This window comes from Crinia signifera, chromosome 5, assembly GCF_055691185.1.
Source record: "Crinia signifera chromosome 5, ASM5569118v1, whole genome shotgun sequence".
In the NCBI taxonomy this organism is placed as follows: Eukaryota; Metazoa; Chordata; class Amphibia; order Anura; family Myobatrachidae; genus Crinia; species Crinia signifera.
The window spans coordinates 111,751,849-111,776,349 of NC_139221.1; positions in this window are offsets into that span (position 1 = coordinate 111,751,849).

Below are 24,501 nucleotides of genomic sequence, written 5' to 3' on the forward strand. Positions count from 1 at the left end.
TAAAAGATGCACAGATGGAGCTAATTAGCTCACTTGTGATTCTGTGAGGCGACCTGCAAAACATGCACTGTTGGTAGCTCTCGAGGACTAGGGTTGGCTACCCCAGTTCTAAACATAACCAGCCTGGGCTCATACTGGTTTCATAAAATCACTGGCCAAAACAAATAGGAAACCCCTTGATTTTATAAAACCAGCACCAAGCTCAAGAGATGGTCCTGGTTCCCAGAATACGGGGGACAAAATGAGTAGGGGTCGCCCGTATTTCAAGAACCAGCACCAAGCCCAATCAGCCATCAGGGTAATGCCATAGCTGGGGGGAGACTTTTTTGGCCAAAGCATTCACCCCCTGACAGGTCAGCATGGGCAGGGATCCTGGGGAAGTGGGGACCCCCCCTCCAGAATTTACCCGGCCATGCTGAAGCCTGGGGCTGATAAATGTCTAAAATAAGATGGAAACTATTGTGTATTGTTGTGTAACTACAAGTCCCAGCAAGCCTGCACCACATGCAGGGACTTGGAGAACCACAAGTCCTAGCATGCGGGGCACTAAAGGACTCGCTGGGACTTGTAATCCCACAGCAGTACAAGTAGTCAAATAAAAAAACACACACACCAGAATATAAAACTTTAATACATACGGAGCCCATTCATCCAGATACTTACATATATTGATAGTAGTAGTTTGGTCCCCTTGTCCAGAAGAATCCATGTGGGGTACCTGTTAAAAGAAAACCTACTCACAGGCCGCCTTTGGTACTTGTCCGGGACCCCTGCAATGCTGTAGCCACAAGCCGGTCTTCTGTTTACATCTATGGCTCCGCCCACAGACCGTAAGTTAGGCCCACCCACCAGCCATTTTCCCGATCATAATTGGCTGTTTTTGTATTTTAGAACAGTCTACTGATCCAATAAATAGATCTAATATAGAAATAAATATGTATAAGTGAAGCACTATGCTCGATCTCCTTGAAAAGTTATTGATGCAGATGCGATCACCGCCAGGACTGCCATAAGGGGGGTGCTATGGGGACAGCTGTCCCAGGCTGGCCGCTCTGACAGAGGGTAGGGCCTGGACCGCTCTGACCCCGCATGACCGCCAGCACCCCTTCACTACACAGCAGCGCCCACGGCCCCCATGGTGGTACGCAGTGGCGTAACTATAGAGGGTGCAGGGAGTGCAACTGCTATGGGGCCCGGCGGCTTGGGGGGCCCCAAGACAATACCCTGCACCCTCTTGATGTTTAAAAAAAGAATTGCTGCCTGGGCAGTGGCTGCGCTGGGCTAGAGACCCAGCCACTGGTGACGTGGAGCTGTAGAGTGCGGGCACTCGGGGGGCCACGACGCTAAGCAGGAGCCCCTAGCAGCTGGGAGGAAGAGACACGGAGCAGGCAGTCGGAGCCATAAAAAGGAGACATGGTTGCTGGCCTGACTATAACTGAGCTGCGATAGTGCAGACAGCGTCCCGGAGAAGAACAAGCAAGCGGCTGGATCCGTAAGCAGGAGACCCGGCCGCTGGATATGCTCAATTGCAGACAGTGCAGGTGGCGTCGCGGAGCAGGAGAACATGGCGGCCGGCCTTAACTACTGAGCATCAGATCCGTTGGCCGCCTAGAACCGCTGGACCAGGAGACCGGGTGCTGTTGAGTGCACTAGATGGCGACCGGATGAGGTACACATTGTCACCTGTGTACTGGGAAGGGGAGGGGGGGGGATTAGGAGGAACAAAAGTAATTATTTTCAGAATCTTTTCAAACCCTGCTCTCACTCCCCTCCCTCACTCCATCAACCCATCTCTCTTCTTTCACCTCTCCCACCATGTCTCTTTTAATCCCATGTCTCTCCTGCTGTCTCAACTCTTTTTCTCTCTGTCTTTACCCCCCTCTCTCACTTGCTCTCTCTTCCACCTGATCCCCTCCTCTCAACACTCACTACCCCTCCATCTCACCTTTCTCTTTATTTATCTGTGCCCCTAGTCTCCCTCCTACCCACGCTTCCCCTCTTTGACAGTCTTGCCCACTTAACCCCATCTTTCCTCCTTTCTCTCCCTGAAACTCATTTTTTTGCTCCCCTCTTTATCTCTCCCTCCCTCTCTGACATTCTCTCTCACTCCTGCTTGCATTCACTCCTCTCTTTCTTATACCCTCTTTTTCCATGAAGCCCCCCCCCCTCTCTCTCTCTCTCTCTCTCTCTCTCAACACCCGCCTCTCTTTTTTTCAGTCTTGACACTTCTTTCCCTCAATCTTTCTTGGGCCCACCTAAGAAGCATTTTAGTGACAGTGGGTGGGGGGGCCCTTTCAAGATTTTGCTATCGGGCCCACACCGTTCTAGTTACGCCCCTCGTGGTACGTCTGGCTGCAGCTTGCTGCACCATGTCAGCCCCCTGGCCTGAGCCTCCGTGGGCAGCAGGCAATCCGGGAGCACCCACCGCGCGGCGTGATGTCATTCCATGTGAGGAGCTGGTGCCGCCATATTTGTGTCAGATGCAGCAGGGAACAGCGTATGTTCCCTCACCCTCCCGTGCTAATGGTATGGTAACTTAAGTTATTAAATAGAAACTAGGGACTGGGAGAGGGGCATCTGTCCGCTGTTGCTGTCTGTGTGCAGCCTACAGGCTCAAGCAGCAAGGCTATTATAAATAATAAATGAACCCCACTAAAACAATTAACATTATTTAGAGTATTTTACCTTCACTTTTTTTTTTCAGGTAGTCACTTAAGATTTGTTACAGCCTTACTGCTTTAACTTGGCTAAAATATTTTTTGTAACAATAGGGGGGGCTGCCTATTTTGGCAGTCCTGGGCCCTACAACGTCTGATGGCAGCCCTGATCACCACTTATAGGTATCCAGTCATTCCAATAAAGGTGATGCTCCACATGGGCATATATATGCAAGCATGGCTTAATTTGGCATATCTTGAGGTACAGGAGTAATCCGTAGCTAAATTCTTCCGGACTTGCATATATTTGCAAACGTGGAGAATCCCTTTTATTGGAATGACCGGATATCTATGGGCCTTATTCTGATCGGTGCGTACATTACCGAATTCTTACGGAGCGGGCCGCACACAACGCTATGCGGACATCAACCGTAGAAACGCCCAGTGAGCCCCCGCATTCGGACGGCCGCACTCTTTAAGAACAGGGCCTGTGTACGGACGACATAAAAATCGTGCGTGTGCGGTGGACACGTACAGATTCGGCACGGTCTTACAGTGTAAGCACGGTCTTACCGCGTTAGAACGTACGGGAACCTGGCCGTAGGCACCGATGCGGAGTATTTACGCTCAATACAACAGTATTTTTCGGAGCACACACAGCGAACACATGACCCACTTATGCAATTAGGCAACCTCATTAAAAAGGGATTGTTGTCTATTTGAATCAATTAAATCCTAATATATACTGAAACACATTACTACTATATTCATTACACACATTAACCCTTACAGCATGTGAACATAACATATTCTATATACAGTATGTACAGTTTGCTTATTTAAAACATTATAAACAAGTTACACATATACTTTTACATTTTTAAAAAGCACACAGACAACTTCGAACTGTAATTAACTATTTATTAATGTTAAGAAACATAGAAATTTAAGACAAAATAAATAAATTAATTTGCGCCATCGGAATGTAATATATATGGTCGACGAGTATTAGATCGATGGTGTTTTGGTCAAAGCCGTTAGTTAGACTGTACGGTTTTCTCGAAAGTGTATAGATAGGCAGTAGCATATGGTCCATCACAATTAGATCGAAATATGCAAGGTCTTACGGCAGAAAGGTAGACCGCTAATATGTCGACCTGTATCTAGGTCGACCGCATTTTTATCGACAAGTACGAGGTCGTTAATTGCTAGGTCGTCCGCTATTAGGTTGAACGTTAAATATGTCGACCGTTTCCATGTCGAAAATTACAAGATCGATCAACAATAGGTGGGCCGCTATAAGGTCAACAAGTGCAAAGTCAACTGTTTATAATTTGAGCACATTTAGGACGCCTTACACAAGGTTCACCGTTAATAGGTTGACACATAAACCACGTTGTACAGCAGTATTCTGACGTGGCACCACAAGTGCCACAATGACCTGGCACTGCTTAGCTCTGCCCACCCCCATTACACCATCACCCATGAAGCTCTCCACCCCTGGGAACCTTCCATCTCACTAGCTGCACCCATTAAATACAGCACACCTATTGCCGGCTAAATGCAGACTCCCCAAGTCTCCCCATAGAGTCACACAGCCTCCCGTCTACATTTTGAAGCTCAACTCCACTCTAGCGCATTGCCGGGCCTTATCATGACTGCGGCGCCCAGTAGGCAGCTGCCCAGGGTGCCGGGATCTCGGGGGGCGCTAAAGTCTGCCTATCAAATATTCCAGGATTTCTTTGGAGGATCCCTGTTGTACTTAATGCAGCAGGCTGCTCTGGAACCTCTGAGACCTCCCCCACACTTTCCCTAGAGGCATACTTCCCTACTTTGGTGCCTAAGAAGACTTATACCGGCCCTTGTGGCACCTCAAGTACCACAATGACCTGGCACTACTCAGCGCTGCAAACACCCATTACACTGTCACCCATGAAGCTCTCCACCCCTGGGATCCCTCCATCTCCCTAGCTGCACCCATTAAATACGGCACACCTATTGCCGCCTAAATGCAGACTCCCCAAGTCTCCCCATAGAGTCACACAGCCTCCCGTCTACATGTAGAAGCTTATTCCACGCTAGTTGATAGCGCTTTGCCGGGCTCTGTCATTACTGTGGCACTATAAGTGCCAGAATGACCTGGCACTGTGCAGCACTGCAAACACCCATTACACTGTCACCCATGAAGGGCTCCACCACTGGGATCCCTCCATCTCCCTAGCTGCACCCAATAAACACGTCACCCCTAAGCACCCCTATACCTGACTAAATCCAGACTCCCCCAACTCACACAGCCTCCCGTCTACATGTAGAAGCTTATTCCACGCTAGTTGATAGCGCTTTGCCCTGCTCTGTCATTACTGTGGCACTACAAGTGCCAGAATGACCTGGCACTGTGCAGCACTGCAAACACTCATTACACTGTCACCCATGAAGGGCTCCACCACTGGGATCCCTCCATCTCCCTAGCTGCACCCAATAAACACGTCACCCCTAAGCACCCCTATACCTGACTAAATCCAGACTCCCCCAACTCACACAGCCTCCCGTCTCCATGTAGAAGCTTATTCCACGCTAGTTGATAGCGCTTTGCCGGGCTCTGTCATTACTGTGGCACTACAAGTGCCAGAATGACCTGGCACTGTGCAGCACTGCAAACACCCATTACACTGTCACCCATGAAGGGCTCCACCACTGGGATCCCTCCAACTTATGTTACATTCGACCTATAAGGTTTCAATGTAATGTAAGTGTCGACATTTACAGTGTCTGTGAAGTGGTGTCGACCTAAGTTCGTTTGTTCTTCCTGTGATCGACCAAATGACCGTATACCATTTGCCTTTTAGCTACACCATAGTCCTGTGCAGTATGAGCTAACATATATATATATATATATATATATATATATATATATATATATATATATATATATATATATATATATATATATATATATATATATATATTTCAAGTGAACTGCCTAATACCTAGTTCCCTCTGCAGGCCACTTCAACCCTGACTGGGTTTTGTAGCAATTAAACCACACATTTGGGGGAAACAAAAAAACATTTATTAAATGAACGTAGCAAAAAAATTATAATTCGCCACAAAAAAAAGGAAGCATAGCAGCAAGAATATTAAATAATATATAATAAAAACATGTATTGTAGACATACATAGCCACAGCAGAATCATTAGAAACTCACCAGGTGGCTTCACAACAAAAGTAGAGCACCAACACTTCAAGCACAGCAGACAGTAATGGTAGCCAAAAGAGGGCAACAGGGGAACCAAACATGACATTCGAAGCGAGGGCAAATGTGGTACCCTCTGCACGGAATTGGACACAGGAAGCTGACACACACAGCTCAATGAAAGATTTGGGGAAGACATAAGGGTGGAGATTAATGCGGACACAAGTTCATTTGCGGGCACGTTTGCCCCTGCCAGGCTCCTTGCCACGTGCAGCAGCTCTTCTGCCACGGCCACGGCCACGGTCAGATGGTGGGCCAGGTGGAGCACATGCTGGGGAGGGGGGGGATCGTCTTCCCCCTCTGGCAGCAGGGAGTGCTGATGGTGGTAATGCACCCGAAACGGATGACATTAGGACCCTATTGCTGGCAACTAGCTCCACCATAAGCTCATTATGGTGGAGGAGGAGGTCGTTTTGCCACAGGGCTTGATCAGCCAGCACCTGCAGGCTAGCAGCAATTGATTGCTGTGTGGCAGCCATAGCCTGCAGGCTCACAGCGATAGTCTGCTGGCTGGTGGTCAAACCCTGCAGCACCTCCTCGGCCCTACGCACCCGCTCGAATGCCGAGTCTCCCTGCTGCACAATACTTTCTAGCACATGCCCCCACGTGGACAATTCAGCCGCGGACAGTGGCTGCTGCTGCAGGGGCCTGGTAGTGGTGGCAGGTGGCACAGACTCCTCAACCTCCTCAAGAGATTCTTGACCAAGCGGTGGGGATGCTGGTGAAAGAGAAAATTACAATTACAACACATTCCATGCAAAATTAGAACCAGCTACTTATGGCATGGCAAATAATTACCTTCAAGCACAGAAGCCATGACTTCCGCTGGGGACTCGCTTTCTATGTTGCTCACCCCCCGGACCTCCTCAACTGCAATGCAGCACTGTGCCATCTCCTCCAGGGGGGTGAGCTTCAGCTTAGATGGCATGGGGCCAGCCCCAGAGGTGTGGCTGTGTTCCCACCGCTGGGTCAATTTCTTCTTGAGGTTCGCTTTGAAGTCGTGCCACCTGCAAGCAAAATTTACATATTAATACATGTCACTCCTCATGTTTGCTGTAGCACCCATTGCAATCTGCAACATAATACAACATGTGCCTCATGACACCAAACTTACATTATATTAAATTTGAAAAACAACCCTTACAAGATACACTCACACTCACCCTCCAATAACTATCAATTAAATGTCATGGCAAACATGTATGTGCCTCCAAGCAACGTGACCGGCCATTGACCAACTTCATCAAATATCTTATGTGAACATTACTGGTCTTGTACTGCTCAAATGTAACACACATGAACTTGCCTCTTCTTAACGTGCTCCGTCTCACGAACTTGTGGAGCCACCGCATTAATCTCCGCCGTTATGTCCTCCCAGATCTTCCATCTCCTTGTGTGTGTCAGCCGGTCCTGTGGACACTCGATCCAATCCCGTGCGCGGGGCACCAGGATGGCAAGCTCCTGCGCTTCGTATGCCATGTTTCTGGTGGTTGGTTCCTCTGTTGCCCTATTTCGGCCACGACCACTGGCACCGCCACTGCCACGGCCACGGCCACCTGTCGCTGTACTGGAAGTGCTGGCCAGGCTACTCTGTTGGGAAGCCACCTGCTGTGTTCCCAATGATTCTCCTGAGGCTGAAGATGGGCCAGCTACCGATTGGGATGATGTAGAAGGCCCATCTGGCTGCTCTTCCCCCAATGGCTGATCTGGGTTGATGGGGACATAGGTGGTGCTGGAATCCATTCTGGCAAATAGGTCCTGCAACTCCTGCTCCTCCTCAGATTGAGATGCAGACATGTGTGCAACCACATTACATTGGTCTAACACACCTTTATATCCTATTTCTGTAATTGGCGTACATCAGCGACACCCTGCGTTCCGTACGGCAGCGTCAACCGTGCGGCGCATAGGCCACGCCCCTAGGTGAGTAAATTTTATTGCTAAAAACCCGGGAAACTTAGTAAGTCTGATTTAGTAGGTAAATGCAGATTTTTACACCAATGACCAAATAAAACTGAGTTCAGACATGAAATGTATATGTTAATGTGGCATCCGGTCATTTGGTCGATCATGGGAAGAACAAACGAACTTAGGTCGACACCACTTCACAGACACTGTAAAGGTCGACACTTACATTACATCGAAACCTTATAGGTCGAATGTAACATAAGTTGGAGGGATCCCAGTGGTGGAGCCCTTCATGGGTGACAGTGTAATGGGTGTTTGCAGTGCTGCACAGTGCCAGGTCATTCTGGCACTTGTAGTGCCACAGTAATGACAGAGCCCGGCAAAGCGCTATCAACTAGCGTGGAATAAGCTTCTACATGTAGACGGGAGGCTGTGTGAGTTGGGGGAGTCTGGATTTAGTCAGGTATAGGGGTGCTTAGGGGTGACGTGTTTATTGGGTGCAGCTAGGGAGATGGAGGGATCCCAGTGGTGGAGCCCTTCATGGGTGACAGTGTAATGGGTGTTTGCAGTGCTGCACAGTGCCAGGTCATTCTGGCACTTGTAGTGCCACAGTAATGACAGAGCCCGGCAAAGCGCTATCAACTAGCGTGGAATAAGCTTCTACATGTAGACGGGAGGCTGTGTGAGTTGGGGGAGTCTGGATTTAGTCAGGTATAGGGGTGCTGTGTTTATTGGGTGCAGCTAGGGAGATGGAGGGATCCCAGTGGTGGAGCCCTTCATGGGTGACAGTGTAATGGGTCAGTGGCGTAACTATAGAGGGTGCAGGGGATGCAGCTGCTATGGGGCCCGGGGGCTTTGGGGGCCCGAGTACCAAGCAGGCAATCCCCTGCACCCTTTTACTTTTATTTCTTCACATAATAGTGCCACTGTGTGCAGCTTCCCTGAGCGGGAGGGAGGCAGGCAGGCGCTGCACACTGCTGCTGCGGCTGCCCCAAAGGTCAACTATAATGAATGAACGCGGAGGGGAGGGAGGAGCTGCCACAGGGAGGAAGAAGGTGCTGCTGTGGGTGGTCGGAGATTCCGGAACCTGCCCCTTAAGACGCTCCATGGAGGGAAGGGTGGAGGTGCCACTGCTGCTGCTGACTGGACCCTGCCCTGGTCGGAGACACTCCGTGGAGTGGAGGGAGGAGGTGCTTCTGCTGGCCGGCAACGGATCCTGCCCTGGATCCGCTTTGCCCCATGGAGGGAGGATGCTGCTATGCTCCGTGGAGGGGAGGGAGGAGGTGCCGCTGCTGCTGACTGATCCCTGCCCTGGAGACACTCCGTGGAGTGGAGGGAGGAGGTGCTGCTGCTGCCCGGCAACGGATCCTGCCCTGCTCTGGCCCATGGAGGGAGGACGCTGCTGTGCTCCGTGGAGGGGAGGGAGGAGGTGCCGCTGTCCAGAGCCTGCCTGCCCCTGAAGACAACAGACCCAGTTATGGTAAGCAAACCCCATCCTACCACTCATCACCACAAACACACAGAGACACACACACACTTTAGTCTGTCACACCCCTGCATGCCCATCTGTCTATATTGCTCCCCCCCCATCCATCTGTACCCCCATTATTGTGCCCTGTCCCCTCTCTATGCCCCCCCATCTGTCTGTCAGTCTGTCTTCCCATAAGTTGCTCCATCCGATTATAACCATTGTCCACCTGTCCACCTGTCCCCCCATACCCATCTTTCAGTCTGTGCCCTCATATGCTGCTCTATCCATCTGCCTATGCCCCACTTTCCCCATCTGTCTGTGCCCCTCCATCCATTTATGCCTGCCCCCCCATTGGTCTTTCCATCTATGCCCCATTATGGGGGTCATGCCTGTCCTTATGTCTGTCTTTGTCCCATATGTTTTGTCTGTCTATCCGTCATTCACCCCATCTATGCCCCCATATGGCAACACTGTCTGCATACTTGACCCCTCATCAGCCAAGCCCTCCCCATCCATCATCTGTCTGTCTATGTTCTCACTGACACACTGTCACACCCTGACACACTGTTACACACTCTTTTTTCCATGATGCCCCTGACCACCCCTTTCTCTCTCTTCCTCTTGCTCCTCACTCTGTTTTTATCTGTTTTTCTCCTGACGCCCTCTTTGTCTCTCGCTTCCTTCATCCATAAGGGGCATTGTAGTAAAAGCGTCAGGGGGGCCCTTTCCAAAATTTTGCTATGGGGCCCTTAAACATCTAGTTACGCCTCTGTAATGGGTGTTTGCAGTGCTGCACAGTGCCAGGTCATTCTGGCACTTGTAGTGCCACAGTAATGACAGAGCCCGGCAAAGCGCTATCAACTAGCGTGGAATAAGCTTCAACATGTAGACGGGAGGCTGTGTGACTCTATGGGGAGACTTGGGGAGTCTGCATTTAGGCGGCAATAGGTGTGCCGTATTTAATGGGTGCAGCTAGGGAGATGGAGGGATCCCAGGGGTGGAGAGCTTCATGGGTGACAGTGTAATGGGTGTTTGCAGCGCTGAGCAGTGCCAGGTCATTGTGGTACTTGAGGTGCCACAAGGGCCGGTATAAGTCTTCTTAGGCACCAAAGTAGGGAAGTATGCCTCTAGGGAAAGTGTGGGGGAGGTCTCAGAGGTTCCAGAGCAGCCTGCTGCATTAAGTACAACAGGGATCCTCCAAAGAAATCCTGGAATATTTGATAGGCAGACTTTAGCGCCCCCCGAGATCCCGGCACCCTGGGCAGCTGCCTACTGGGCGCCGCAGTCATGATAGGGCCCGGCAATGCGCTAGAGTGGAGTTGAGCTTCTAAATGTAGACGGGAGGCTGTGTGACTATGGGGAGACTTGGGGAGTCTGCATTTAGCCGGCAATAGGTGTGCTGTATTTAATGGGTGCAGCTAGTGAGATGGAAGGTTCCCAGGGGTGGAGAGCTTCATGGGTGATGGTGTAATGGGGGTGGGCAGAGCTAAGCAGTGCCAGGTCATTGTGGCACTTGTGGTGCCACGTCAGAATACTGCTGTACAACGTGGTTTATGTGTCAACCTATTAACGGTGAACCTTGTGTAAGGCGTCCTAAATGTGCTCAAATTATAAACAGTTGACTTTGCACTTGTTGACCTTATAGCGGCCCACCTATTGTTGATCGACCTTGTAATTTTCGACATGGAAACGGTCGACATATTTAACGGTCAACCTAATAGCGGACGACCTAGCAATTAACGACCTCGTACTTGTCGATAAAAATGCGGTCGACCTAGATACAGGTCGACATAATAGCGGTCTACCTTTCTGCCGTAAGACCTTGCATATTTCGATCTAACTATGATGGACCATATGCTACTGTCTATCTATACACTTTCGAGAAAACCGTACAGTCTGACTAACGGCTTCGTCAAAAACACCGTCGATCTAATACTCGGCGACCATATATATTACTATTAAGTTGTGTTCATTATTTGCAGTGTAAAAGTGTGAGAAAAGTGCCGCATATATATGTGTGTGTTTAGTAATGTTCCATTTAAGCTGCAATGGTTCCAATTGAAGCAGTGACAAGCGTGTAATTAACAAGGAATGAGTAAAGGAGTGGATTGTATTGTGTTCACCTGACAATGGTTTCAGTGATTAGGTGTTCCGAATGGCTAGCGCATGACCGAGTGGTGTCCGCAAAGCAATACTTGCTTATGGACACCACATATTTCTTGCCTTTTTGTTCGCGTGCATTCGGTGTGCTGTCCGAATGCACGTCTACCAAAATAAGTGCACTCCCCCGTGTCCGCCCATGTTTCCGCCCAGTTTAGCCCACTTTGAAACTACGCCCCTGTGTCATTCCGAATGACGCCCATAATACGCCCATATTTCACGAGTGATTGCGGTGCACATTTCTGTGCGGTATTAGTGAGAACAAGTACGGCGACCATGCGTGGCACATGCGCATAGTGTTCCTCGCGCTTGCGCAGACGGCTAAAAAACGGCATCCGAAAGTATACGGAAAGTTACGCACCGATCAGAATAAGGCCCTATAAGTGGTGAGAGCATCTGAAAAATATTAGGAAGAGAAAAACCCATTTCATTACAGGTGTGAATTTAACTAATGTGGATACATAAATATTTACCTGTAACATTACCTACACTGGGAAGATTAAACTGGTATAATTTATAGTGTATATATAAATGGTACAGACCAGGGTTTGTGAGACAGGTGTAAATCAGGTGTAAATCTGTGTATTAAGAACTGTGGGGATCTCTGGACACATTACTAAACATTCAGTCACAAGTGGAGATATGACTATTGCATACATTTCTACATCACCGGTATAACGGAGCATACCGTACAAAAGCACACATATATGCTCCACATATGGACATGTGATCCACTCTGTCAGCAGCCCCATAGTATCCAAGCAATATGATCTTTGAAAATAACATTTTTTTTCTGTTTCTAGTATCTGCAGTCTTATGGATTAACCACTAGGTGGTGCTCAAGAATTGTCAACAGGATAACATTAGTCCAAATAAAATCTGTTATACAGTAATGTTACATCTTCATCCTAGGCAGTGTGAATTTTTGTTTTAGAAAATAAATGATACACAGAATAGGTGGAAACCTACAGAGGTTATAAATATGCCAACCTGTCAACAGCCATGTGTCATCTAACATAAGAACATAAAACTATGCTCCGTTCTGGAATACTATTACATAGTTACAGTAGTAAAGGCCAAATAAAGACATGCATCCATCGAGTTCAACCCTAGTTAGTGTGTATGATCCATTTGCTACATCCCTTATTATGCATTGTGTATTCTGATTTATTTAAAGACCGATTATGATTGTTATTTGTACTCCTGGATGTTTTTACCCTATAGATGTTTGTCCAACCTTATTTTAAATGTATTTGTGTCTGTTGGCGTCACCTCTCCAGGAAGAGAGTTCCACAATTTGGCTGCCCTGACAGTAAAAAATGTTTTCCTTCTAAGGGAAAAAAAATCTTCTTTCCTCTAGTCTAAACTCATGCCCACGTGTCCTAGAGTCCTTCCTCAAAACAAAAAAGTTGCCTGACAGTTCCTTATATTGCCCCCCTGATATATTTGTACATATGTATCATGTCTTCCCGTAAATGTCTCTTTTCCAGTGTAAATAATCCCAATTTGTTCAATCTGTCTTCATAATTTAAATTATCCAACCCCTTTTATTAGCTTTGTTGCTCTTCTTTGGACATTTTCCAGTTCTAGGATGTCTTTTTTTATAGTGCTTGGTCCAGAATGATACTCCGTATTCTAAATGCAGTCTTACCAAAGCTTTGTAGAGTGGCATAATTACATTTACGTTCCTAGTCTCCATACCCCTTCTTATACAGGCTAGTATCCTGTTGGATTTATTTGTTGCTACATGACACTGAGCACTACAGCCCAGTTTGTTATCAATTTGGACGCCTAGATTATTTTCCAGCTCTGAAATACCCAGTGCAACCACACTTAGGTTATAACTAGCACACTGCTTATGTCTCCCAAGATGCATAACCTTGCATTTATCGACATTGAACCTCATTTTCCAATTCTTTGCCCACTCTACTAGTTTATTAAGATTGCTCTGAAGCATGTAGACATCATTGATTGTTTTAATTACTCTGCTCAGTTTTGTGTCATCAGCAAAGATGGAAATTTTGAGGATACCCACCCCAATATGTTAAATAAGACTGCAACCAGTTTCCTAACCATCTAAAAATCTTTACCCCTAGTCCCAAATCCTAAATTTATTTATCAATCTCTTATGTGGCATGATATCATGTCTACAGCATTTCCATTATCTAGGTTGTTGCTGACTTCCTCATAAAAGCTTAATACCTTTGTTTGGCTTGAGTGATTTTTCACAAACCCATGTTGATTAATACTGATTATATTATGGAGCTCTAAATGTTTTTGGATATTATCCCTTAAAATGTCCTCAAATATTGATGTTAAACTCACAGGTCTATAATTTTCTGGGTCTTCCCTTTTTCCTTTTTTGAGTATTGGTACTAGCTCTGCTATTCTCCAGTCTTTAGGCAAGTTACCAGATGAAAATGAGTTCTCAAAAATGTAATACAGAGGGTTTGGTAATTCGTCCCTTAATTCCATTAGAACCCTAGGATGAATCCCTTCACGACCTGGGGATTTGTTTGTTGTGATTAAAAAAAAGAGGCTCAGCAAAATCAAATCGGTCGTAAACTGAATATTACTTTCTAGGTGACTTGTCCCATTTATGGTACCTGTGGGTTCCACTGTCTGCTCCTCTCTAGTAAACACTGATGAGAAAAATATGTTTAACCGTTCTGCTTTTTCCTTATCCTCAGTAAAGATATTTCCGTTTATTGGTTAATGTACTCTTTTATTATTCTTTTGCTATTTATGTATTTGAAAAACTTCTTAGGATTGGTTTAGCTCTCTGTGGCTATGGGCCTTATTCTAGTTCACTCTTTCTGACAAAATCCTTCTTAGATGGACAAAACCATGTGCACTGCAGGGGGGGCAGATGTAAAATGTGCAGAGAGAATTAGATTTGGGTGAGTTATTTTGTTTCTGTGCAGGGTAAATACTGGCTGCTTTATTTTTACACTGCAATATAGATGTCACTTTGAAGTAAAACCCCACCCAAATCTAATTCTCTCTGCACAAGTAACATCTGCCCCACCTGCAGTGCACATGGTTTTGTCCATCTAAGAAGGAATTTGTCAGAGTGAACTAGAATAAGGCCCTATGTGCTCTTCATTTTCCCTTTTAGCTACTTTTGATTACCCCTTTAAAAACTGTATTTACAGATGGAGAGCTTGTCAGCCAGCCTGCAGGATTGCTATATGTCCTGAGCTGGCGCAGGAGCTCTATCTGACAGGGATGCATGAGTGTCTCACACACTCACACGTCCCCATCAGCAAGGTGGCAGGGAGTGGGGGCAGACTGGGGGAGCTGCTGGAGACCGGTGGAGGGCTCTGACAGAACAGAGTGCGCAAGTGTCTCGCGTGCGCGCACCCCTTTCTGTTGAAAGACAGTGGCTGGCGCAGAGCGGCGATTGGCGATTCCATCGAGAGCTGCTCCATCTGTACATCTTTGTACTTATTGAATGCCTTCTCATTCCTGTTTGCCTTGTAAAATTGAAATGCTCTTGTCTTAGTATTTATTGCTGTCCTTACTTTTTTGTCCAACCATGGAGGCTTTTTCCTATTGATTTTTACCCTTATTGCCTTTTGGGATATATTTAATAGTCAGAAAGGTGTTGGAGTGGTGGTTTCCTGCGCTCCATCTTATGGCAGCCTTAAGCTTTGTCACTTTGAGGTCTCCCTCAGACCTTAGAATTTATGCATAGAGTGAGTTGGTGTGACAATAGTACCAGGCGCCAAAGATTAAAATGAAAGGTTTTATTTAAACAGATAAAATCTATATAAACATGAAGAGGTTCTTACACCTAAGGGTATTTGGAGCCGGCAAGGATGGTAAAAGGCAGGGATGCAGTCCGGACATGCACCCTGCCCAGGCTCCAAATAGCTTAGCACTGAGCAGGTCCAAAGAGAGGTCCTCAGTCACTGCCGTTGCATTTCCAGCAACTAGTGCTCTTCTTCCTGGGCACAGTGACTGAAGTCTGTGCTGGGCCAATATTGATGGCCAGAAATGGCGCTCGTTTTCCCGTGACCTGAAGTGCGGGACAGTCACTTCTGGTTTCCGGTATTTCGTGACCACTTCTGGTATCTGAGAACCGTATGCAGGCAGAAAAATAGAAATACATGATTTTAAAATTGTAAGAATATTTTATAATAATACATTTTCATAATAAAAAAAAAAAAAAAATTAATTGTAAAGGATGCATTTCCCCCCTGAATAATTCAAAGTTTGCTTTCCTAAAATGTTATATTTTAGCTGGTCCTGTATATTGTTGATTACAGAAGTTGATTTCTAGTCAGAAGCTAGCTGGCTCACCCTCCTCATCTATTGCTAATACCCTCTGATCCTCCAAAGTTTCCACCGGGAGGTGGAAGCTTTCTTCTAAATTGGCATGACTACAGTACATGCTGTTGTGAATATATGCAATGCTGGTAATAAGCTATCAAGGGTACTAAAGTGATGTTTCTAATTGGCTAATACACATTAACCTCTCCAGCTGGTAGCAATAAAGACATTGGTGTTGTGGCTATTATATATATTATATATACTTGTTTGCAATTAGTCATATTTTGTTGTCATAGGCACTGCTATAGGAAGACAGCTCCGCCTAGTTTACTTTTAAAAGATCAACTGATGTGAAAGTTTTGTGTTATATTTACTTTTAATATGGTAAATACCATTTTGACTAACTCTCTCTTGTAAAGCATCATACTCACTAGGTAATACCCCTTTCACATCGCCGACACGTTTTAAAAACCGGTATTTTAAAACGGAAATTAAAACGGGTCAGAGCCTTAACATTGCCGCAGATTACCGTTTTAAATACCGGTTAAGTCTCATTCAACATAGCAGTCAAACCGTTTCAAGCCAGAGTGTCAACATTGCCTGTCATTTTAAAGGGGATAGCCTATCACTGCTCTGTAGCTTGTGTTGTTTGCCTGAAATACCGTTTCAGACACATTGTACACATTCACATAGCTCAAAAAACGGCAAGGAACCGTGTAGGACTCTGCTTTTTACACGGTTCGAAATACCAGTTAACTTTAAACGGTAAATCGGCTCTGGTGCATTCACAGTGCAGGCTTAAACGTTTTAAAATGAAAAAAAAATCGGCAATTTACCGTTTTAAAAGTGCGATGTGAAAGGGGTATAATATAGTAAAAGATATCACTCAGAAGGGCCCTTGAATGTCATTAACGGTGCAGCCACTCGTTAAGGACCCCCTTCTGCAAGTGCAGATGCTGTCCCCGTCGCTGCCAATATCTGCACCAGTCGGGATTTCTTAATGTGTATGGGGCTTAAGTCTGGTCACATTACTCAATTTGCATGCAAAATAATTTATTAAAACAGATTGTTATTACATTATTAGGTTGTGTTTTTATTATAATTCCACTATTTATGTGAAAAGCTTACAAATACTTACATATACAAACACGGACAGTGACGTAACTATTGAGGGGACCGGCATATCTTTCTTTTAATAGTGACGTACGGGTAGTGGCGGATCCGCCAACCGCCCCCCAATCTGTCAGTGGCCACTCCAGGGTGTTGGGGACAGCTCCAGCTCGAGGCAGTTTTAGTGTTTATGTTGACTGTATTGCATTCCGAAAAAAAAAAAAAAACATGTTGACTTTTTCAATTTCGATCTTACCCATGTTCATCTAATGACCCTGTCGACCTTACCCATGTCGACCTAAAGTCAAGTCTACCATCCTGCATGTTGACCTAACTGTGTCGACCTAATGCTTGTCTACCATAATGCTGGTGACCTACATTAATGATTCATACCCCTCCTCTTAGTAGATGCTGATATACATTTTTTAGAGCCCTGCACACTCTAGTTCCTAAGAAATGTTACTATATTCTCCAGATGTACTAAGCTTTGAAAAGTTATAAAATGGAGAGTGATAAACCACCAGCCAATCAGCTCCTATCAATTTTCAAACACTAACATTGCAATTAGGAGCTGGTTGGCTGGTATTTTCTCACTCTTCATTTTATCACTTTTTAAACTTAGTACCCTCACTCCTCTTTCTCTCATTCCCTCTTTTTCTGTGAAACCCTCCCTCTTTCCCAGACCACCCCTATGGGGCCCACAAAGTCCTAGTAACACCCCTGCATACAGTTATACCTCCAGCATAAGTTCTTCCCTTGTGTAGTTTTTATTACAGTATATAATGATTTATCATATATCTCTATCTATCTATCTATCTATCTATCTATCTGTCTTTCTCTACACATGGAAATAACGATCCTACACTACATATGGACATATGTACACTTCTATGGGTTGTTAAGTTACATATGCATCAACCTCAAACACTACTATGTTTAAGCTGAAAACATGTGGTAGGGAAATAGATTGTAAGCTCCACTGGGGCAGGGACTGATGTGAATGTTCAAATTTTCTCTGTAAGGTGCTGCGGAATCTGTGTGCGCTATATAAATAACTGGGAATAAATAAATAATGATATGCGCCTCTATTCAAAATTAAGTTCAACCAACTTTTCTTGTTCACATCAGCTATATGTTATTTTTATCCTTTTGAGTGCCAAATGCATTTGGCAAGATAAGTGTGAAAATTGCCAAGCAAACATTTCTATTCATCATCGTGACCTGTAAATTTTCCCTTATATGGGAAATAGAATATATATATATATTTTTTTTTACATTACATTTTTATTTGAATTTATGTAACAAATGTGAGTGACGCTGGCATTTTTAGCGGATTATTTTGCACATATCTGAGATGTTGGCACTCAAAGGGTTAAAAAACCAAACCTATTTAATAACCACCTTTTCCTACATCATACCTCTATTGTCATGTTTCCCAATTTTCCAAACACATTCATCACTGTAGCATCCTATCCCTTAATTTCCTGCCTGCATCCTTCACTGTGGTGTCTCTTATCTACAAGTAGCCTTATCACTAGCAATTTATCCCTGTTTCATTCATCTTTCAAAGAAACCACATTTGGCTCCTGCATTGTTTTCTGACAAGTCAATGTTTTTACAAGTTGAATGCCCCTTACCACTCCCCTATATGAGGATTAATAAAGAGATAAATGTATTTGCATGTGTGAATACTGTATATGTCATTTATATACAATAATAAAACATATTTTCTCTTCTATCATATTTGAGATATAGAGAAAGTAAAAAAAAGGGTGTCCAGTTCATATCAGTCATGCAGTGTGATGCCTTTCCCTTTTTAGAAATTCTTTCATTTATGAAGTGACCAGCAGAGGACGCTCTAAACCTATTATACACAAGGCAACACAGGCAGCATAAACACAATACAGTAGAGATGATGTGCCAGTCAGTTTGTGGGTATTGTTTCCAAGCTTTCAGTGCAATGTGCTCGGGGAGCCCAGAGCTTTAATACTGTTATAGTCTAATAAAAGTAATTGGGACCTATTTTATTTTATCTTAAGTATAAATTGTAGGTGTCTCAAATCATTCAGCATATCAGTTATAGTTTCTCGGTCTCCATGTTTTGTGCTTCTCATAAATGTTACAAATGGCTTTATGGCTCTTACATTATGCTATCAACCTGTATAGATCATTGGGCCTGATTTGGATATTTTTGAAAGCCCAATGTTAAGGTCCATGAATGTACAGTGCCATCTATTGGTACATTTTGTTTGTGTATTTGTTTATTAAGTGTGTGTATGTAGTGTGTGGGTACTGCATGTTATTTTTATCTGTAGCCTCTTGTATCCAGCTGTCTCCCTAGCTCCAAAGCCCAAGCAATAATTCTCTCAAGCACTCAAATAGAAGGAGGAAAACCATATACAGGTTGAGTATTCCTTGTCCGAAATGCTCGGGACCATGGGGTTTTTTTTGGTTCACTCTCTGACAAATTCTTTCTTAGATGGACAAAACAATGTGCACTGCAGGTGGGGCAGATGTAACTGCTTTATTTTTACACTGCAATATAGATCTCACTTTGAAGTAAAACCCCACCCAAATTCGAATTCACTCTGCACAATTAACATCTGCCCCACCTGCAGGTTTTGCAATTCACTCTGCATAATTAACATCTGCCCCACCTGCACATGGTTTTGTCCATCTAAGAAGGAATTTGTCAAATAGAGTGAACCAAAAGAACTCCCCATGAGCATTTTGGATAAGATAAGGAATTTTTCCGGTTTTTGGATAATTTTTTTTAACGTACTTACCTGGTGACCCGATGGTCCCCCGGAGTCCACTGTGGCCTTCAGGATCCTCTCCAGCGGTCCCAGGGGTGCACTGAGTTTACAGGCGCATCGGTGATGTCACCAGCGCACTGCACCCCTGGGATTGGAAATACCACTGAAGAGGATCCTGAAGCCCGCCGTGGACGCCAGGGGATGTGGTATGAAAAAAGGGTCGGAACATCCCCCCCCTCCCCCCCCAAAAAAAATATTATTAAAAAACCACAGTTTTTAGAATATTTCGGTTTTTGGATATAGCATACAGTCATTGGGGGGCAGTGATTATCATAACTAACCCCCCTCCTCTGTTCTCCTGTGGCTGCAGCCACACCAGTCCCATGATTCCTGTGTATTTAGTGGACGGGGGCTCAATGCCGAGAAGGGCCCGTCCCCAGCAGAGCCTCTGGAGCTGCTGGATTCAGGTAATGCTCGCTCCCCCCTCTCTCTACCCATCCCCTCTTTCTAACTACCTGGAGTAATATGTGTGTGTGTGTTTGGAATAGGGCACTACTTGGCTACTCATGCGAGATCTCCAGCGCAGCAGGGACAACCCTGTTGTGAGGATAGGGCTTTGCCACCTTACAGTTGTAGAAGCGGATAGCGACGGGGCAGAATGGTTGTCATAGGGAAGTCCCCCACTTAGCCATGCAGGCTTGAACCCCAAGAACACGGGTATTCTTAAATGTAGCCCAGTGACTAGTAGTCACTCTCTTACCCGAGACCACTTCCGAATGCAGTACACTGCCTGCAATCTTATGTGAGCAGTGCCTTTCACACTAATGTAGCCATCCATAGGAAAGTGTGGAATGGGTGCCGGACAGTTTCCCGACAGTAGATGGTTAGACCCCAGATGGTACTGTATACGGTGCAAATACTGTAACAGGCCTTTGTTCACTTTGGACACGCAGCCATGTACTGTACTGAGGCTCGAGGAAAATAAAATCCATACTGAATTACTGTAAGAAGAGGATTCTTCACCATTAGAGAAGTAACATTCTGGAAGTCATTGGTGGTGGGGGTGGTTACAGCAACTACTGTTCATGAATATACATTTTTGGCCACTTAGGGAATCCTACTGTACAGTAAACTGTACTGTAGATATGTTTTACTCAAGTCAGTACAGTAGTTACAAGTTACTGTAGATACTGTCCAGGTTGAACTTGATGTACTAACGTCTTTTTTTTTTTAGCCTTAATTACTACAGTACAGGTACAACACTACTGTATGTTACAGGGTGGGCCCACAAGTATTTTCCAGTACACATGGCAGGACCCCGCGTGTTATACTGTACAATACTTACCATCCACACTGGGTCCCGTCTCCCTCTGGGGGGTGGTGTGGTTCTGCTGCTGCTCCTCCTCCTCCTGGGTGGTGTGGATGGTTTGGAAAGCTGCAACGTAAAAAAAAAAATACTAACTTTTATTTCTACACTGCAATATCGATCTCACTTTGAAGAAAAACCCCAATGAAAAGGGTGTGTAGCCTCATGGAAAGAAGGCGCAGCATCACAAAAGGGAAGCATTACACATTATGGAACACACCGTTATGCCCATTACACATTAGGGAACACACCATTATGCCATTACACTTTGCTGCACACTGTATTGCCCATTACATATTATGCCATGGCTTGACAAATTTCTGTAAAATAAGGACAGTGCACGCCAAAGGCATGCGCTAAAACTTTACACTCTAATGTCTTTTACACATCACGGCCATAGTATACCACATGCCCTAATGCCCATTACACATTATACCACACACGGTTACACCTCAAATCGTAATAAAAGGACCCCATGTAAAGTATACAGTATAAAGGGTGTCCTTATTTACTTAAACTAGGACCTGAAACTTTAAATGGAGAAATAAAATGCTTAATCTGAGTAGCACAGCATCAGGCACTCTTGTCCTTGTCACCTCCCTCTGTTTCCAGGGCAGCAGGAGCAGTACTGTGCAAAGGCTGCTGTCTCTGCACCAACATGCCAGCCAGACACAGACAGTGATCACAACACACTGACAGCTCTTCCCCCCCTCCATGGTCTGATAAGCTCTGCTCCCTCACAGAGCTCCTGTCCACTGTGTCCAGCAGCAGTACTATGCAGGACGCGGTAGAGTGGCTGACACTGACAGCCGGGAAGCAGGCAGACAATCCTTCCCAGCTGTCAGGTATATGCACTCACAGTGCAGCTGCGGCCCCGGTGCTGCATTACAGCAATGACCTGCGGACACATGGCACCCTGCCCAACCCGCCACTGTATGGCGGTGACGGGCAGAGGGAGAAAGGAGCTCCTTGGTGCGGCTGGGCAGAGGACGAACAATGTTGTAGCTGCCACACGGAAGGAGGCGCCGGGCAGCATCCGGCCAGCGTAGGGCAGGTGGCGATGGCACATCATCAGGAGGTGCCTGTGCACCCCCTTGTGCACACCTATTATGGCGTCAATTTAATAATAATGCGCGCAGTGGGGAGGCGCCAATGAAGCCCAGGAGGCTTCAGCTGCGCTATGGCCACTGCAGTGTTCATCCAAAATCGTCTCACAAAGGCCATCGGCCCTTCTGGCATTTGCCAAAAGGGCCAGATGGCCAGTCCGGCCCTGGGCTACTTATTGGGCAGCCTTGTTAAGGCCACCGGCCGCGGCACCTTAGTGACAGCACTGTGGCACCCCTGGGAGCCACTTTGCACAGTTTGGGAACCGCTGGTATAGAGGCTTAACACTAAGCTGCCTTAAGACCATTGGTGGCTTATTTTGTGGAGGCACAAATAAACCAAACACTTTAGCCACAGAAAGTGTCTGTTTCTGAAGTGCTTGGTTTGTTAAACTGCATGGCAGGGCCTTAGGACAATTCCATCTTGCACCACTTTTCTTTTCATAATGGGCTGTATTTTGGGGGGCAACGCTGACCGTCTTTCTGCATAGACAAACATTTTTATTGGTTATTGTTATTACTAATTTGCAACACATTTAAAACATAAATAACTGCCATGTGTTTGTGCCTCCCAACATGACCCTCTCCAGGAGGGACACATTGCTCTGTTTCTGGGCTTTTCATTAATTTATGATTGCCATTACCTGTGTTGAAGCACCTTTCTTATCAATTAACCTGTTCAACACAGGTGATGGCAATCATACATTAACAGGGAAGTGCAGGAGCAGAGCATTGTGTCCCTCCTGGAGAGGGTCATGTTGGGAGGTATGGGTACATGCATGGCATAGATACATTTGCCAGGATACAAACAGAAGCTCTATATAAGAGCAGGTATAGGCTGGGTACAGACAGGAACCATGGCTGCAGCTGATTTACAGGAAGTACACAAAACTCAGCAGTGGTAAACTGACAGATTCAGGAGTCACCAGTATTTAGAAATTGACTTTTGACCGAGTTTGTCAGGAGTACAACCAGCAATAGGTTATGCTGCCCATAACCTATTGCTGGTTGTACTCCTGACAAACTCGGTCCAAAGTCAATTTCCTTGATCATAAAGGAATGAACTCCCAATCAGGATGGCCAGAAAAGGCAAGCCTCCTAATCAGAGCACCTGGACAGCCAGACACAGAGCTAAACAGCTGATTATACAACAGCTAAGGCAGGGCACAGGGATCAAGCAGACATTTAGCAGCTAGAATGCAATTACACAGATCAGCCACAAATGGCGGTTAACAATGAGTTGCTGTTCAGGTTCACCATTTCTTTTTTTAAACTGCCAGTTATGGCTAACATGCATACTAGAGATGCAAACCTGCATAAATCTCGAGTCAATCAGGTCCAACTTGTTACAATGCCAAATTGATACAAACAATACAGTGAATGTAATAAAAACAAACCGTGGTACTTGTTTCCTAGCACGGCCACAGCGATTAGGATCTCGGGCATCGCAGGTAAAAAAATCGCGTCGATCGCATGCGTGCAAAAAAATCGCATGCGACGCGATGCCTGCGATTTCCCATAGGGAACAATGTAAAATGCCTCAATTTACCCAAATAAACATAGGGAACAATGTTAAATGGGCCAGAAACACCAAAAAACACCCCTGAAGTGTGAAATGGCCCCCCAATTGTTAACGCCACCCCACGATCAACGTGAACCCGAAGCGTGGCGAGCGGCGGCGGTACGCGTCCTCCGACCTTTTCATACCCCCACTATCCAGTGGAGTTGAGAATAGATAGTGTGGCGAGCGCAGCGAGGCGAGCGGACGCGGATACCTTCACACGTATCCGCGTCCCCTCGCGGCCTTCACAGGTATCCGCGTCCCCTCGCGGGGCTCGCTGCGCTCGCCACGCTTCGGGCTCGCCACACTATCTATTCTCAACTCCACGCCGACGTGGATAGTGGGGGTATGAAAAGGTCGGAGGACGCGTACCGCCGCCCCTCGCGGGCTTGCTGCGCTCGCCACGCTTCGGGTTCACGTTGATCGTGGGGTGGCGTTAACAATTGGGGGGCCATTTCACACTTCAGGGGTGTTTTTTGGGGTTTCTGTCCCATTTAACATTGTTCCCTATGTTTATTTGGCTAAATTGAGGCATTTTACATTGTTCCCTATGGGAAATCGCGGGCATCGCGTCGGTACCATCGCATGCTTTTTTTGGCCACATGCGATGCGACAGACGCGATTTTCACCTTTTCAATGCATTTCAGTGGCAAATCGCGGGCATCGCGTCGCATACCATTATAAATGACCCGCGATGCCCGCGATTGTGGCCGTGCTAGGAAACAAGTACCATAACCGTTATTATTTTTCTCAGATAACATCCATTCAGTGAGCAAAAAGGGTGCTACGAAAGTACATAAATCAGATTCCTTGCCACTTTCCAACAAACACAGAAAATGCACCTGTTTGGTGATTTAGATGCAATCTATTAAAAAGGGTG